Consider the following 13,601-nt stretch of genomic DNA (forward strand, 5'->3'; position numbering starts at 1 on the left):
AGTAAAATGCGTATATATTTTTCTTTTTTTTACTGTAATACGCCTCTATACGCTTTCAACAGAAATAACTGCAGAAGTGAACTGAGCATATATTTTTCTTGTTGGACTAAAGTAGGCCACTGTACGCTTTCACCAGATTTAACTGCTGAAATGCACTGAGAATATATTTTTTATTGTAATACACTTTCTGTACTGCAATAGGCCACTGAACACTTCTACCACAAATAAGTGCACCAGTGAAATGCGTATATATTTTTCTTTTTTTTACTGTAATACGCCTCTATACGCTTTCAACAGAAAAAACTGCAGAAGTGAACTGAGCATATATTTTTCTTGTTGGACTGAAGTAGGCCACTATATGCTTTCACCAGAATTAACAGCAGAAATGCACTGAGAATATATTTTTTACTGTAGTGCAGTGTGTATTTATTTTTCTTATTTTACTGAAATACGCCACTATACGATTTTCACCAGAATTAACTGCAGAAATGCACTGAGAATAAATATATTTTTTTTTTATGTAGTACGCCCCTATACGCTTTCACCAGAAATAACTGCAACAGTGCAGTGCGTATATTTTTTTCTTATTTTACTGAAATACGCCCCTATACGCTTTCAACGGAAATAACTGCAACAGTGCAGTGTGTATATATTTTTCTTATTTTACTGAAATACTCCCCTATACGCTTTCACCAGAAATAACTGCAACAGTGCAGTGCGTATATATCTTTCTTTTTTTACTGAAATACGCCCCTATACGCTTTCACCAGAAATAACTGCAACAGTGCAGTGCGTATATTTTTTTCTTATTTTACTGAAATACGCCCCTATACGCTTTCAACAGAAATAACTGCAACAGTGCAGTGTGTATATATTTTTCTTATTTTACTGAAATACTCCCCTATACGCTTTCACCAGAAATAACTGCAACAGTGCAGTGCGTATATATCTTTCTTTTTTTACTGAAATACGCCCCTATACGCTTTTCACCAGAAATAACTGCAGAAATGCACTGAGAATATATATTTCTTTTTTTAATGTAATATTTTTCTTGTAGTACTAAATAATATACTAAGACATAAGCCTCTAAAGGCTTTTCAACATAAGACTTGCACCCCAGAAGTTGGAATGACAGAGCTGTCTAATGACTATTTGGACCCCAAATAATCGTTCCCTGCACTTGTAAATCACTTTCCTATCAATGTCACTAGCGCCTTCTGATGTCTCTCCCTGCACTAAGATGCTGTGAAATGATTCCTCCCTATCCTTTCCCTGCACTTATAAATATTTTTTTTTGTCTTTTTTTCCCCACAATCGTTTTTCAAATAGCTATCCCCCATTTTCTTAGAGTTCCCTGCCCCATGTTCTCAGTCCTCACACGTGTAGCCACCATTTTAGGAAAAATGTGATTCGTTACCACGAAGCGTGAGGAAATTCGCATTGATTGCAAATAAAAATTTTCCTAAAATTCTAAATGAATTACACTTCGTCAGCTTTGATTCACTCATCTCTAATTATATGCCGTAGGCTTGGCTCCACTTTTCAACGAGGACGAGCTACTAGAGGACAGTCAGCAGCTACTGCCCAGCCATGATCTGGAGGAGACATTCGCCACTTCCTCTGGTAGGAGGGCAAGTAGTGATGAGGAGAGTCGCGTGGAAGCAGATGTTGCGAGTGGTCAGGCTCCTGGCCCTGAGACTGTTGAGGGGGACATCAGTGACGTGCAGACAGTAGCGGATGATGATGACGATGATGTAGCCAATCGCACTTGGGAGCCGGGTGAATAAGGGGCTTCATCATCAGGAGAAGAGGGTGGCAGCTTGTGCGTGAGGCAGCGGCTGAGCCAGCAGGGTGGCAGTGTGGCTGTGAGTCAACAGGGTGGAAGCAGTGGGAGGACAGGAACAAAATGTGCCCGGGGTAGATCACCCGCATCGCAGGAGCCTACTAGCTTGGAAAGTAGCGGTGCAGGGGTTCACGGAGTCAGTGGGGAGTGTTGGTGGGAAAATACCATACTCGGCGGTGTGGACATTTTTTGTTAGGGCGCTAGAGGAGGTGAACATGGCCATTTGCCAGATTTGTGGGCAGAAGGTGAAGCGTGGCCAGGTTGCTAATGTTGGCACCACCGCCCTGCGTCAACACATGCTGCGTCACTATAAAGTCGCTGCTGGGCAGCCAAATTCAATTTGTGGCCACAACTGGCCGAGTTTGCCCTGGACAAGCTTTCTTGCTCTGTGTTCTCCTCATGCTGCTGCCACATCACCACTATGTTCTCTTCATGCTGCTGCCACATCACCACTGTTCTAACCCTCCCCACTTCATGACTGGGCCACTATTGACCTGCCACCCTACATCGAAGATCCCCTGGACTACTGGGCAGCCAAACACGATTTGTGTCCACAACTGGCCGAGTATGCCCTGGACAAGCTTTCTTGCCTGGCCAGCAGTGTGGCTTCAGAGCTGGTGTTTAGTGCGGCGGGGGCCATAGGTTCCCCAAGGAGAACTCACCACCTGTCCACCCAAAATGTAGAGAAGCTGACCTTTGTTAAAATGAATCAAGTGGTTGATCAGCCGGGATTTTTAAACACCAATGCCTGATGCTTCAGACTAGATCATCCATGGTGCCACACCAACACTTTGACAAAAGAGACCTGTTTCTTCTGGCTACTTGCTTCAGCTACTATTCTGATGCTGCCACATGCCTGATGCCACACCTGCTGCCAGGTGCTCCTACTGTCAGCCACAATCTTCAGCTAGTACTGGTATTGTCCCCCACCTACCCATTCTGACACTGGGCCACTCTGTGGCCTCCTCATGCTGCTGCCACTTCACCACTCTGTGGTCTCCTCATGCTGCTGCCACTTCAACACTATGTCTCTGGGCCACTCTATGGTCTCCTCATGCTGCTGTCACTTCACCACTCTGTGGTCTCCTCATGTTGCTGCCACATCATTACTATGTCACTGGGCCACTCTGTGGTCTCCTCATGCTGCTGCCACTTCACCACTCTGTGGTCTCCTCATGCTGCTGTCACTTCACCACTCTGTGGTCTCCTCATGTTGCTGCCACATCATTACTATGTCACTGGGCCACTCTGTGGTCTCCTCATGCTGCTGCCACTTCACCACTCTGTGGTCTCCTCATGCTGCTGTCACTTCACCACTCTGTGGTCTCCTCATGTTGCTGCCACATCATTACTATGTCACTGGGCCACTCTGGGGTCTCCTCATGCTGCTGCCACATCACCACTCTGTGGTCTCCTCATGCTGCACCCACTTGACCACTCTGTGGTCTCCTCATGCTGCTGCCACTTCACTCTGTGGTCTCCTCATGCTGCTGCCACTTCACCACTCTGTCATATCCTCATGCTTCTGCCACCTCAACACTATGTCTCTGAACCCCTCTGTGGTCTCCTAATTCTGCTGCCACATCAACACTATGTCATTGGGCCACTCTATGGTCTCCTCATGCTGCTGCCACCTCACCACTATGTCATTGGGCCACTCTGTGGACTTCTCATGCTGTTCCCACCTTCCCCACTTCATGACTGGGCCACTATTTTGCCTTTTTGGCCTGGTTAACATCATTATTTATTTGACCCTTCTTCTGATCTGTCAAAAGAAAAGAAAAATGAGACACACAATGGATTCTGTCTATGTAGCAGCTGTAAGGCCTGTATAGTCCCATCAGAATTGGCTTATGATTTGATAACCAAAAGCAGGAGTGGGTACAAAACACAGAAGACATCTCTGTTTTGGATCCACTCCTGTTTTTTTGGGCTTTAGCAATGGTGATGTATTACTGACAAAATGCTGACTGTGTGAAGGCAGATGCTCTACAGACAGGATCCATTTTTTTTTTTTTTTAACGGATCAGAGGATGGGCAAAATAATCTGTGACGTCAACACAAACTTACTGCTGACACCCTCCCCACTCTGTCAGGGGGGGCTCTATTTGTATAAACTTTTAATATAGCAGGTTCTGTAGACATCTATGTGGACATATGACGACGGTGTAAAAGGAGTGCGCTTCTTGACGCTAACATCGCCCTGTAAGGCTGAGTTAACACTTGAGTTATTTGGTCAGTTTTGGCAACGTAACTGCCCAAATAAGTGAAGTGTGCAGTGATTCTAAGAGCAACGCCTGTCATCTGCATGTCATACTGACTCACAGTATTGTTTCACTACCATAGCAGACTCCCTATGCGTGTTACTGCAAGGCAAAGTGTTCTACACCACTATAAAGGCTCCCTGCAGCCAGGAAATATCAGTTTTTTTTAACGAGATTTGCCACAAATAGTTCGGCAAATCGACCGAACAGAATTTTTGAGAAATTTGTTCATCTCTAGGGTAGAATATATAATTTTAAAATAACAGTTGCAGACAGACACCTCCAGGTCTGCGGTACTGCTGATGGATAGATAGATAGACCAATCATATGTATATATTAGATGGATAGCTAGAAAGACAGAGAGATAAATAGATAGATAGAATCAAAAATTCCACAGCACTCCCAAAGATGTAAATCAAAAGTAGTATTCTTTAATCACCAAAGCGATGTTTCAGTTCTCTTACTGGGACAGACAGAGAGACAGACAGATAGATAGACAGACAGACAGATAAATAGATAGATAGATATGAGATAGGTAGATAATGTCTGTGAATTTATACATAGTCATTCACTTTTAACCATAATATGCTTTTCTTCCTTTTTTTTTTAGCAAGCTGTTTAATAATCACCTTATATTCTTTCTGAAGTGTTTCCATTTTTTAGATTTGATATATATTTTAGATTTTTATAGCTATAAATCTAGTTAGCAAACACCAGTGGTGAAACGCATTTGTGTTTTATTCCTATTTATCTATGCTTCATTATTATTTTCCTCAAGGATCCTTACAGGAAACAGATAGAACATTTTTCAGAAATACTGCATAACGAATGCCTTAGAGCCATCATATAAATAAACCTGTTTAAAATGTAGCACGGCATTAATATGATGGAGAGCTCAAACAAAAAAGATTCTAATAAAAGTGCCAAAAGACAATGGCCATGGCTGCTAAGCGGCACAAAGAGCGAGACAATAGCAGCGTTATCATGTATTATACAGAGCATCATCCAATACATTTGGATGTAATATATTAAGAAGGTCAAATGTGTCTGAAATTAACATAATTCTTAACGGATTTTAGTGGTACACGTGTCCCACAGAACTCAGAGAACTTTTACTGCTCCATAGTGAAGTTAGGAGGCTATGGGGGAGATTTTTCAAGACCGGCACTTATTTAACCTAAATGAAGATACATTTTTTGTGGCTGCTGATCATGCCTCCTTACCACCCTTGGTGAGGGCGGCATAAAAACATCACTTGCTTGCGACAATTTTTTTAAAATTTGCACCATTTTGAAAAATAGACTTTTGTGTTAACAACTCCTATGGAGTTTTCTATATAATTCGGTGTATACCACATTACTATCATTGGGCTACCTTCAAAGAATAAAAGTGTTTCCAACAAAGAACACAGGATAACAATCTGAAGGTAGGTCCCTGGTTCCCTATGTGAATAGAGTGGTGGGGCTCATGTGTGACCACTACTCCATTCACTTCGATGGTACGGACATAGGTAAAGTCAAGCATTATCGCTGGCAGGGAAGTAAGTGTTCTGTAAAAGTAAAAACCTTTAGTTTCGCATACACGGAAGAAGGATGAACCTCCAAAATGTGGCCAATCAGTTGTCCATTGAATCATTTGATCATATGATTTGGCTATCATATAAAAGTGAGAGATCAGAGAGGCAAAAAACTGTGTGCAAAGTGGCAAATGTGGCAGATTATATCCTTCCCATAAGTTTCAGCTGCCAACAGACCAAAAAAATCTAAATTTACATTTTTGGCAGACAATATTCTGCCTTCAGTCACTGAATATTTCCAAATGATGGTCAACTGAAATCGTCCAACTCGGTCACTGCAGCTGACATTTCTCTTATGTGTGTGGGCATATGGGCAGATTTACACTGAAGTTTCCCAGAAATAAGACCAAAGGCAGACGGAAAATATTGTCTAGGCTCCCATGCAACAAGGATCATGAACCCCTTGCCACACTATCTAGGCTTTGTTGTACCCTTTTGAGTCTGCTTTCTAGATAGCGCTTGTAATCATTACTTTTCTGTTACATTTTCATTATTTTATTTTTTGTGGGGGGGGGGGGGACTAATTTTCTGCTTCCTTTGACACAACTAAAGAGCAAAATTGTACAGAGGGCACCCACCATAAAGGGGACATACTGCTTGACTGCAGTAGGAGTTGCATAGATCTGTATGCTGTGAGCACCCCCTAGTGGTGGCTCCAAGAAAGCATAATTTATCATTTACAGTAGCTCTAGATTCAGAGCTCAAAAAAAGAAAAAAAGGGTACAGGTACAACCTCATAAAAAGATATATAGCACATTTTGAACATGGAGGGTAATTGACAACTGGCCAATTGCCCAAATTGTTAATCTGTCACATCCCCAAGTAATATCCAGGGGGTACACAATGTTAGACGTCTATGTGCAGCACAGAAAACCCCACAGACGATTCTTGCATCATGTATTTTTTATGTATTTCCAATGACCTACAATTCTACATGTACTTGTGTGATGTCTGCGCAGGGTGGAATTTACAGTAGCTGCGTACAGTACCTTGAGGCACATTTTGCAGGAAATCAGGGACAAAATAATAGCAATTTCTGTCTGTCATAAATGACCTTATGAATCCACTTGCACAATAAAAAAGACAAAATTGAACAGTAGAATACAGCACCAGAGTAAAGCAGACCATATACATTTGTATATCAGCAGCTATGCATCAATGTGTTATTTTCTTATGCGAGAAAAACATATTCTATATACCCTCTGTGAATGCAGCAAATGTAGCAGAAAATCACAATTGAAATTGGAGCTTCCCAACCAGCTGACAGTTCATAAGGAATTGCTGCTAATGCAGGAGATTGGATTCGAGGCAATAAAAATAAAACATAGAAGAATACAGACTATGTTTAGCTGCAGCCGAGAAGCCGAAACTCCAAACTGTCAAATACATTTTTGCTGCTTATTCCCAATGGGATCCATAGTATAAACTTAGAAACCAGCCTAGCACCAACACGAACAGGGCTGACAGATGTCTAACCATGTGACAAGGATGTTCAGACACAACTTATTATTTTCTCCATATTCACAGTTTAAAAAACAGAAAACTCAAGGTATTGTTACCTGAAATGCACTTTTCAATGTCACATTAGATAGGTTGTCTGGTTTTACAATCCTATATTTAAGGTCTCCAAGACAAACTAATCACATGAGGTGTCATTGCGCCAATGCAGCATCTCAGATGGGAAGCATGGGGTGAGAGTGGGAGTAATGGTGGTGTTGGTGGTGCTCACGGGCTCAAAGGGAAGATGTCCTTCTCCTTTGCTCCCAGGACTGTATAGTGAAGGGGTGAGGGGTTGGGGTCTCATCTTGTTATTATCACTCTTCCCCAGGTCACTCCCTGATTGGGGAGTGCACTTGGTGTTACAACTGTGCGGTTATACGAGAGGAGACCAAGAGACAGGAGAGTAGCGGTTGAACATGTATACAGGAACTCCTCTGCAAAAAATGCACTTTAATACACTTTTAAATAAAATGTGCTATATGTCCCAATTCAGCTAAGGGTTGCAATTTCTCACAAAATCCTTCACAATTACCACTGAGGGTTATAGACTCTCAAAAAAAGCACTTATAAGTGTCCACAAGAATAGTATGACTGGGGACCAGAGGTCTTTAGACCCAGTCAAGAAATGTGAAGTCCAAGACCCAAGGTGAGCGTTACCTTCACAGATTTCACACACACCCTCTTTTTAAGGCTGTGCGACCTTCTAAATGTTCTGCTCCACAGTCTTTCTCTGGAATGCTTTCCTGATTACTTCTTTGAGTTCCAAATAAAGACTGACACTGCTTTAGGACTGGAAATGTTGAACACACTCCTGTCTAGCCCACACGCAACCTCTTTCTCAGTAACTCCACGAGAAAGAGACCAAGCCAGAGGTTGGGCTATGCACCTTCCTGGTAACAGAAGCTAAGGGACTGGGCTTAACACTTTGATTCAGCCTTACAGTGTATACAAAGAGTAGAAAATAGTATGGAATTGAGCAAAGCAATAGAAACACAAGGAACATGTCATTTTACCAACAATATACCATGTTTAATTATTAACAGTGGCCCAGCGGAACTTGTGTACAATTTACTTTACAGAATTTCTGTCCATTTTCAAATTTCCTATTGGCGCTTTCTTTGATAATATAAGCAGCATTAGGCTTGGACTGAGACGCAATTAGTGAGATTTCTAATTGAATCTTGTTTAAGGATTGCTGTTTGTTCAATGTGTTGCCTGGTTCCTCTGTGTTTGTTAGTTCTCTGTGCAGCGAGTGACTATTTTTGTGCTTCTGACCCGGCTTGCCCAACCTCTCGTTGTCTTCTCCTTGCCTGCTATTGTGTTTGACCTTGTACTGTTTAGTGACTATTCTCCTGCCTTTACATCTCTGTACTGTTTTCACTCTTGGTCCTGACTCATCTTGTTTCTGAAATTGGTATTGGATACTGTTTTGGCATTTGACCTCTTTGATAGTATGACTTCTTGACTTGTCCATTCCACCTGCCAGCAGCGACCCGGTGAATGCTCAGTGTTTTCTAGTTCGTTTCCTGAAAGTGAGATCACTCTTATCATGGCAGCTAATCCACTGTAGGCAGGACTCTGTAGGGAAAGGGGTATTGCAGGGCTACTTTGTCAGCTTTTGTTGGAGTTAGCACTAAGTCTGGCAGTTAGTGTGTGGTTAAGTTACCTGTGTACTATCAGTTCCACTACACCTATACATTATAAGAAAAACTGTGGTCGTGCTGCAGTGGAGTCTGATACTTGGTACCAGGGACTTCCATGAATTACAGGACAACTTGTTATCATCTTATTTTTTGGGGGAAAGTTTTAATAAACAAGGATTGTAAAAAGCGGATGCAAAGAAATACAGTATTTCAATATCCTGAATGGAGCCTTTTAATGAGTGCTGGGCAAGATCTTCACCCACCCATGTTTTAAGTGATGAAGTCCTCAGTCCTGGACTAGGAATATAGAAATAAATGTATATAGAAGGGTAACAGTAAATGGTATTACTTAACTCATGGATGTCTAGATTAATATTATTACAAAAAATATATAAATAGTATAAAACAAATGGCTGCTCACCGATCCTAGTTGATATATGGAAGAGATTTATCTGTGCACAGATTTCTGATTACCCCAATTCAGCAAAAAAAATATATTTATAATTTTAGAAAAATTATGAAGTCCTGATATATATTTTATTAAGTGTAAACTCCAACTTAATAGAGCAAAAACAGGAAAGTGGTTGTCTTGCAAATAGCAGATTAAATGGGTTGCCATAAAAGTAGACAGAGCGGAGTCTTCAAATGGTGCTGTCCCCTTGGAGGACATCAAAGTCTTTATGAGTGAAATAATATTGTAAATCCTTTATGTGTAGGGCTCAATAGTGATAACATATTTCAGGAAATTGCCTATCCCCTTCATTAGATTGGGTGAGGCATTCTAATCTGTTTCACCCAATGTTACATAGGGGACAGGCAATTCTCCCGAAATGCATAATTACTATTGAAACCTAACAATAAATGTTTTATTATAGTACTTCACTGGTGAAGACTTTGATGTCCTCAGCACGACTTTTAAACTCTGCTCTAATTTTTCTCACATTGATCCAAGCTTTATTGGTACATGTAGGTATCAAAATGGGCCACAAAGGAACAGGTAAATCTCCCAGTTGGCACCTGAGCAAAGGTAGAACCCTGAAGAAGGGTGGGCCCCCACCCCCTGCACAAGTATCCTGTACTACACACAGATAGGCAGCATATCAACCAGCCTATGCATCTATATAAGAATGAATAGATTAATTAACAAAATACCCAGTTTATTGTTATAGCTAGTATCATCTTTTCCCAGGGACCCAGCTTCTGAAAGTTGCTAAGAGGACCCCCTATGATAATTCATCTTGCAGCACCCTGCTGCTGTGTGAGAATGTGTTCACGGCAAGAGCCAGTGAACAGGACACCGACATGGGGTACAATACAGTCTGAGGCACAGGCTAGTCATTTACTGCTGAAAACAAGGTGTTTGCTTCATTTTTGGGGATTTATGAATGGGGTCAAATATTATTTGCACACAGCTGTACAGTGGGCCACCAAAATATCTTATACTGATAGGCCCTAGGGCACCTCAGTCTGACACCATAGGTATCTGGTCAATGAACATCTGACCAAGAAGATCCTTCTAGATTCTACCCTAGATTTGGTTTTCAGTCACTACTACTGCATACACAGGTGAGCACCTTATGCCCCCAGCCATTCATATCCATCTTACAAAGTATATATGACATGAGGTGCCATGTTAATTTTTTCTTACTTTTTCTTATTTGCAGCATAATAATCTACATGGACATCTGCTAGAGCCTGCATTAGACAGGCAGATCAGCAAGCCATTGTTGGGGGGGAAGCACTCCCTCATGGCAATTGCTTACGTGCTAGCAGAGGAGACCGCTGCTGTTACATGCAACGATTTCCTCCGCAGTATTGGGAGGAGGGATCGCTATGCCATCATTCATCCCCATATTGTCTAGTGGTTTGCTGGGGGCAGATTACTATTAGACAGCACGATCAACCACTGGCAAGCGCTGCTTAAAAAATCACAATTTCCCTATAAACGAGTGTTTGCTCGTTCATCGGGCAATCAGCAGCAGTATTACACAGCAAGATGATCGCTAACTAACGTTCATGCAAACGCTTGTTAGCAATTTTTGGATCAAGTTATCAACCAGTGTAATACAGCCATAAGAATGTGTCCAACAATGGTGTAGCTACTTTTATATCACTTTTATATAAGCAGTGATACTGTAGGTTTTTAATATGTAAGATGCAATATGAAATGCATTACTACAGAAGTCTCTGATGAAGAAGAGTCATTCTCATTCTCTGTACTGTATATATAAGAAGAAATGTAAGTGTACGCCTGAAGATAGAAGAAGAGCTTTGAATAACTCTTCATTTCTTTAATAGGATTTCTTCTATGCACATATTTATCGGGAATCATCTCTGCATTAATAATGCAAATTGTAATTACATGTTGGGAAATGGATGTTAACCCTTTGACCTACATTATCATAGAAGCCTACTATGAAGTAGATAATAATATTTCCGTACTATTGTGATCAAGGCTAAGTTCACTTATGTTACTAAGAGGAGCATGTTTAGGCTTTTTTTTATATGAGTATTCCTCGGTTGTGATTTTACATTCCAAAATTAGAATGTTGTGCACAATATCTATTATTCTTTCTATGGAGAAAGACACATTTATTTTATAATTGCAGGGGGAATAAACTTAAAATGGTTTCTCGAAGATAAAAAAAAAGGCATTTCACTCTGCCCAAAATGCTAAAATAATAAATTTTTCAATATGCTTACAGTCTCTTCAGAAAGACTCACTTTTCTCTCATTGCCACTGTTTGGGCCACTGCTGTAAAATGTCACTGCCAGTTCAAGTGACGGTCATCAAACAGGTATGCATACACATGCACATTTAGAAAATATCCCAACTTTTATGGAAAATTCCATTATGGGACTGCATCTAAAATGTGCTTACAGTTTTTACATTGGGTATCTTTATTTTCCCCATAGAAAACATCAGCAAAACTACAGCCATAAGACCCAATGGGGCCGATTTACCATATTTTTCACTTTATAAGATGCACCTGATCATAAGACTCCAGATTTTAAAGGAGGAAAATAAGAAAAAATATTTTTCATCAGACCCCCAATCTTCATCAGACCTTAGATCAGACCCCCAATCTTGATCAGACCTCAGAACAGACCCCCAATCTTCATGAGACTCCCAAATCAGACCCCCAATCATCATCAGATAATTGAGGCACCAATCTTCATCAGACCTCAGTTTAGATCCCCAATAACTCCCAATCAGGCCTCAGATCATACCCCCCCCCCCTCAATCATTATCAGACCTTAGATCAGATTCCCAATCTTCATTAGACCCCCAATGTTCAGCAGACCCCCAATCTTCATCAGACCCCCAAAGCAGACCCTCAATCTTCATGAGACCGCTATATTAGACCCCACAATCATCAAACTTCATATAAGGCCCCAATCCTCATCAGACCTCAGTTTAGATCCCCAATCTTCATCAGACCTCAGATCAGACAATAAAATAAATAAAACAACTTACCTCTTCTGCTCCAGACACGTCAGTAAGAAGACCAGGAGAGTACAGCTAGCGCCAGGATCACTACACACCCTGCACCTCCGGAATATAAAAAAAAATATATATATAATAATAAAAGTGCTTATTAGTATTCGCTTTATAAGACACAGGGCCATTTTTCCTCACTTTTGGGGTCTCATAAAGTGAAAAATACAGTACTATTGAAAATGTGCCAGTTTACTTGGAGCAATTTGCACCCAAAATCAGCTTATATGCTTTTCACTGCATTTATCGAGGGTTTTAGACACTTTTCTAACCTTTTAACACCTTGCCTTCCAAACAATTGTGACTTAGCAGGAAGTGCGTGGCTTAATTACGCCTCCGTGCGCTGAAAATGTGCAACAACTTATTGAGTAAAACTAAGCCAAATTGTAGGTGGCATAAAGTTAGGGGGCAGTGTATCAATATGCAACTTTTTGGCCTTTGTTTTGGATTGTTTGTTTGGTTTGAAGCAATTTTTTGCAACAAATTAAAAAAATGTCACACGCCATCGTTATTTGTTAAATTTGCTGCAGAAAATACTCTAAAAAATAGTCTAAAGTCTGATCATATTTATTATAAAGGTTCCTTCAGTTTATACTCCACCAAGGGACTGGAGTACACTTTCGACTTTTTTGCGACGTTTTGCATAAAGCTGAAATGATAAATCTAAACTAAAAGGTAGCTCTGGCCACAAAACATCTAACCTCCCCTTAGTAAATGCAAACTGCGGGGGATGGCGTAAACCAGTGATGCCCAACCTAAGGCCCGCGGGCTAAACCCGGCCCGCAAAGCTGTGTCATGTGGCCCCCGCAGTGACCGGAGGCCTTAGACTTTTCCCTGCTTTTTATCAGCGCAGGGTGTGCTGTGAATGGCACAGGCAGCGCAGTAATACTGCCTGTGCCTGCAATAACCAATAGCAAAGCTCCGGACAGAAAGGAGCTTTGATATTGATTAGATTGGGCAGGCGCCGGAGCTATACATCGCTCTGCAGTAGGGGAAGCCGGCGGAAGGAGGAGGGGCCGGCTCCCGGGGGTGGCTGAAGCAAAGAGTGTTGGGCGCGCTGTGCAAGGACCCTGAGAATAATGGTGGCTAAGGAGATTAAGCCTACAGCCCAGACATCAAGATGGACCTGCAATAAAAGGTGACAGTGCAGGGTGTAATTTATCAATGTGTGTAATGTATGTAGAGCAGTGTGTGATCATCACATACTGTACTACATACATCATACGCATGTAGACATCACATACCCCCTCACAATAATATTGGCCAGATATGTGCC

This window comes from Bufo gargarizans, chromosome 3 (assembly GCF_014858855.1).
Source record: "Bufo gargarizans isolate SCDJY-AF-19 chromosome 3, ASM1485885v1, whole genome shotgun sequence".
NCBI classification, from domain to species: Eukaryota; Metazoa; Chordata; class Amphibia; order Anura; family Bufonidae; genus Bufo; species Bufo gargarizans.